Source organism: Pundamilia nyererei, unplaced genomic scaffold (assembly GCF_000239375.1).
Source record: "Pundamilia nyererei isolate P.nyererei 1_Seehausen unplaced genomic scaffold, PunNye1.0 scaffold00302, whole genome shotgun sequence".
Taxonomy (NCBI): Eukaryota; Metazoa; Chordata; class Actinopteri; order Cichliformes; family Cichlidae; genus Pundamilia; species Pundamilia nyererei.
In genome coordinates, this window is record NW_005187703.1 from 189,044 (window position 1) to 195,210 (window position 6,167).

Genomic DNA, 6,167 nt, shown 5'->3' on the forward strand with positions numbered 1-6,167 from the left:
TACACATTTACCATCACTGACCCAACTAGGACCTACATTGGATGCCCACCCATATGGCTTTAATGTGAGAAACCCAAGTGGGTCCCATATATACTAAACAATCTTGAGCCCATGTAAAATATATGCCCATATTAACTTAACATAAACCGTATGGGGCACACATAGACATGTTTTCAAGGTCTGACTTGCATTTGCCCATGTGTGACACATATAGTTTGACCAGGTGGGCCCCACCTGTGTCATTGATAATAAAACATATATTGATTACCTAACTTTGCCCCACCTAGGGCACACAACAACAGTCTATCCTTAAACGACTGTGTTTGGCCATGTCTATCCCAGGTGGAAAACCCAAGTGGTACATGTGTTTTCCATTTTGGACCAAGTTAAGTGTTTCCCATGTTTGACCCAGCTAGGACCTACTAAAAGTGCCCACTTGGGATTGCCCATATGGGTTTAATGTGAAAAACCCAAGTAGGCCCCATACAAAAAGCCCAGTTTGAGCCCATGCCCACATGGTACTCATCCAGCCCGAGCAAAAACCAGGTGGGGCCAATATATACATGTTGGCTGGGATCGTGGTGGAAGCAAAACAGCAAAGGTCAAAGGGAATTCATGACGATGTTTATGTGAAGCGTAGTTTGGATCTTCTTTTGCTGCTGGTTCGGTCAATATTGTTTGAAGAGAGATAAAACCTGCAGCTTCAGAATCAGCGCAAAAAGGACGTAAACACAAAGCAGAGTCAGCGAGCTGTCGGCTTTCAGCCCCGACTGTTTCCGTGCCGCCGGGTGAGAAAGGCGACATCTCACTGGTTCTGATCCATCGGCGCGTCCGCGCTTTGTGTTTACGTCTTTGTGCAGAATCCGTGTTGGTCTTATGAAACCCGATTCTTTGATCCCCATGATAGAACAGAGAAAACCCGACTCAGAGCGGTCAAAACATTTATAATTCTTTATTCAATCATCTTCCGGAAGAGAGAGAGCCCTGCACAGCCCAAAGCCAGTTGCAGAATCTCTGACATTAGAAGCTACATGTGTCTCATATCGGTGTTATTTTGGTCCTTTACACATCACACATAGTTTGGATACAAACACTCCTTATATGTTACTAGTTCCTCTTTTTGTCTGGTTTCCTGTTTTTATTTATATGCTTGTACAGCTCTACACTGACTTCCTGTTTTTCAGTCTGGCTGAGCACTTAGTTTATGAGTCAAAAGTGGCCTTGCTTTACAAGCCTTTATTACTAAAATACATAAAACAGTATAATCAGAAAATAAGCACTAAGAATATATGTTTATTCCTCAACAGCCTCTGTTTAAATTAAGGTGGATGAGTTGACCCGTGTTTGGTCACTTTGCATCAACTAAGAGCCAACAACAGCAAACTAAAACTGCTCTGAAAGCTTTTATAGACTTTAATGAACAGATAATACTTTAAGAAACAACAATAAAAAAAAAAGTTTATCTCAGGGTCGGGCTCAGGTCACTGCAGGGTCTTAGACTCCCTCCTCTCCAGGCTGTATTCTCTGTAAATGTCTCCAAAAGCTCAGTTTGCTTTGCTCACAGGCTTTGATGTTGATCACTCTCCTCTGATTCTGTCCTTCAGAGCAGCTGGGAGACGACGTTTCTGTTCACTACTGCCAGGAGAGCGTCCTGCCAACCACATGGCTCAGCTGGTCTTCTAACAATGGAAATCCACTTGTTTTCAGGGTATAAAATAACCAGGGGTAGGGTTCTGTTGGTTGCCAAGTTCCACTTTCATGTTTAGTTACTTATTATGGTATTTCCACCACAATAACATCTTAGCACTGCAAAACCTGATGTGACAGACTTGACTTCATTTGCTGAGCCATGGTCTCTGTGGCCAGTTCAGCATCACCAGATGTTACTTTTCTCTCTTTTTTTTAGCTAACCTTTTAATATAAAACATCCAACTTGTATAGAAAGAACTGGAAAAGAAAGCTCACTTTCTCTGGTGTGATGGCTGGATTAACACGTGAAAGTAAAAATATGAAGAATTGGTGCAGAAACCTCTTTCAGAGTTCATTCTGGATCCATGCCACCACGCTGTCCGCTGGCGCTCTCTCTGATTGGAAATGCTCGTCCAATGTTCGTTTCCAATCACACACTCAGTGTTCCCACACAAGCGTGGTGGCGATGTGCTTCACTCAGACCGGTCCTTTCTGTGCTTCAGTGTTTCCTGCCGGTGCTTCAGTGTCCTCAGAGCATGCTTGTTAGTTTAAACACTTCTCTTTTCTTTTAATGCCACATTTTAATCATCAGCACTTTTCGATGCATTCAGATCACTTCATGTGGCTCACATCCATGGTCACAGCAGAATCAGAGTTCAGCTTGCAGTTTAGTTTTTACATGTTGTCTGTATTTCAAACGGCAAGATCTCTGCAAGCATTCAGTCTTAGATTGAGAGAATACATGAATGAAATGTTTTCCCCGAAACAACACCTGAGCCTGTCCACATTTACCTTTAATGGCAAACTCTTCGGTAACAAACCTCCTGACTGACTTTCTTCACTTCCTGTCTGCTACATTTAATGTTTTGTGACATATGCAGCAGAGTTCAAAGGTCTGTGACCCCCAGCCTCACCTAACAAGCACTTCTTCTTATCCAGGTCTCCTAACTAGCATCTTTTAAGACCTTCAGTGAAAGTTGGTGTATTTAAAATGAACACTGTTGGTCTTCCTTGGTTTCTTGTGTTCTGGGGGCCTCTGGATGTCTGGAGTTTTGATCTCCTCCATACCTGCTTCACACCCTGGAGGACGGGGCTGTGGCCCCCCCACACTCCCTAGCAGATCGTTACATGGAGAAACCTTTGGAATACAAGCGCGCTGATCCACACAGGTATGCACACGGGTGTTCACTGCTCGTAGACCCAAATTACACCTTTCTTGGCTGCTACTTCGAAGCACATCTGTCCTGCGTGCTGCACAACAACATTGAATATTTAGTATTTACTGCTGTTTACACTTAGCTAGATTAATGCGATGGTGTTGTGTTTAGTATGTTGCTTTGTTTTTTTGTTTTTTTTTGTCTTTTTTTGCTTGTTTTCTATTCTTCTCTCAACAGGTGATCCAGGAGATTTTTTTTCTCCCCCCCTTTCTCACTGTCCCTCTCCCCTTCTGTTTTTCCTTTCCCTCCTCTTTCTTTCTCCCTTTCCTATCTCTCACTCATGTCTGTCCCGTCTGTAACATCTGAAAAAAAATATAATAAATAATAAAAACAAAGATCGACCAAATGGACCAATACGGCAATGCCACGATGATCCATTTGGCAAAGTAAATCCATTGGGTCTCCTTGTTGGTCTTCAGACAACAATTCTGACGGCTAAAGAACCAAATGGGACAGGCAGAAAGAAAAAAAAATGAACACAGAAGCTTAACAGCACACAGCCATGTCAGGGTGGGACCTTTGTTAGTGAACCATGGAGGGTGGAGGCAGCAGATTTACCCACAATCCCCCGCCAATCTGTTCCTCTGTAACAAAGCAGCCCAGCGTTATGTTGCCTGGAGGCTCTCCTTATCGAGGTCAGAGTGACACTGACACTTCAGCAGTGCTCAGCCCAGCCTGTACAGCTGCTTTGTCTCCTGAGTACAAGTCAGGTGAGTAAAACTCTCATTTGCTCATTAAGACCACTGCGACTGTCTGTGCTGATATTCATTCACACACGTAATCTTTAACAGCTAAAAGTCCAGGAATCCAGAAGAAAAGAGTTCAAATTAATCATGTCTTCATTCATTAAGCGTGTGGAAACATGATCCAAAATCTGGGTGTGCCTTTGTCATTACACAAAGTCTGAATCTCTATATCATATGTGTGTAACATGATACTTTCCATAGCTTCAAACTCTGACAGTGTGAATCAGTATTCGAGATGTGTGGTATCATTTAAATGTTGTGTTCATTTTAAGCGTACAGGGCTCACACTGAGAGCAGGTGAGACAGGACCCAGCACAGTAATCAGAGTAGCTGGTGGCCGTGGTTGGGTGCTGTATCATGTAGCTGCTGTGAGATAAAGCACAGTGTTTGTAATCCAATCCCCCCAGCACCAGCACATGCTGCTCGAGTCAGTTTGAATCGTGAAAACGAGAGAATGTGAGGATGATAAAGAGAGGAGACATACCTGTGGAGGTGTCAAGAAGTGGACTTCTGTGCTCGGTGTGTGAAAGGATGTCTGAGGAGTGGAAAAGTGTACTGATGCTCGTTATCCGTAACAAAGGTGAGAGCTGTAGTAACTAAGGGCTGAAGCTGAAGAGAAACCATGAAAGTACCAGAGAGACTTGTTGAAGAAAAGCACTGCAGACGTGACGATGCTGGATTGTGCTGATGGAGGAGGACAGATGGAGCTTCACTGTGGATCAGAGGAAGCAGATGAGATGCTGCCAAGAGAGGAACTGTGGTGCTGCATGAGGAAGTCATGAGAGGGTGGTGAGGTGTGAGTGGACAGATGGGTTCAGATGAGCAGCATACATTGGTCAGGTCTTCTTCTTCTCTCCATCCATGAGGTGTAGAGGCTTCAGATGTTCTGCTCCTGACACTGACCATCTCTCTATTTCCAAAGCAATCTGCATCCTGGCTTTGATGTCATGTAACATCATGCATAAATGAAGATGATAAGGGAACGGGTTTCCATGGCAACTGAACTTCCCATGGCCTCCAAACTTCACACCTTCATCTCTACATTTACCCCAGTTCTCTTTTTATGTACTTCCCAAAGTGACCTTCGGTGCAGGCACACCACAAAGGTTTACAGTGTCTACGTCTCCGTAGCCCAGACTCACTCGAGATGTCGGCTATGCACTGGGAGGCCAGGCGACGGCAGACTGCTCTGGACCGCAGGATGGCCCGAGACAAGCAGCCGGTGAGCAAGCAGCTTTCTAATAAGGAACCAGACATAAATGTTCACTTATGAAACTTTCAGTGTTTTTAAATATGAAATGACATCAAGTGTAACCAGAATCTGAACATTTTTCATTACGTTGGCAACATCTCCAGATTGTATATACTCGGGAAACTAATTAGATCCTATCACAAACCGTCCATCCTCTTCCACTTATCATCAGGGTCACAGGAGGGCTGCAGCCTTTCCCAGCTACCACAGAGCGAGAGGCACAGACGACCATTCACACCCACAATTTACAATCACCAATGGACCTAAACCCACTAACTGCATGTCTTTCACCATAACAGGTCTTTCAATAAGTTTCAGTGCTTGTAATACTTTGTCCTGCTGACTGATCCATGCCAATCCAAGTTTGTCACGGCTTCAGGTCAGGAGCTGTTGGAAGTTAAAGAACTTCAGATCATTTCTCCAACTCTCTGGCTCATCCATTACCCTCCCTGTAACACATTGTTCTGATGATCTGAGCACTGAAGGCAGACTTTCCTCAAACCGTGACATATTCTTTAAACTGCAGATCAGTTCAGAGTTGGCTATTGTGTCCATCTTTCTCTTCACAGTTGGTGCACATGAGAAGCTGTGCTGACACCAATGCAACCAAATCAAATGCAACAGAAGAACAACGAGGTAGGACCAGGCTTTTAACTATCACAATCCTCAAAGTACCGCTCGGGGGGTTGGTGGGGTGGGGCAGCGATCCTCTATATTATCTACTTCCACTTACTGATCACCCAAACACCCAGATTGAGTTTTAGTTCATTTGAAAGCCTGATGCTTAGTCTTGTCCAGCTAAGCTGGAAAACTGAAAAACAGTTTTATTTGTTATCATCTCTAAGCCTGATCCTTACTCTGAGTTTTTGTCTGATTTCTCAGACTTCTTATCTGATTTATTGCTCATGGAACAAAACACAGGGAGAAAAACATGTAAACAGGAAGGTGAGACGAGACAACATGGAGACAGAAATATAACTAAACAGCCATAACCAAGTTTAACTCAATACTAACTAATAGAAAACTAAAACATTATAACACAGAAAAAAACACCATAAACTCAAAAGCTGGGTCAAATGACCCAGAACCACGACAGTTATTAGACTCAACTGGCTTCTTTCAAACTGTAAAAGAACCCACCCACCACTTTAATCACACTCTAGATCTTGTTCTAACATATGGCATCGAAACTGAACATTTAACAGTGTTTCCTGAAAACCCTCTCCTGTCTGATCATTTCCTGATAACATTTACATTTACAAT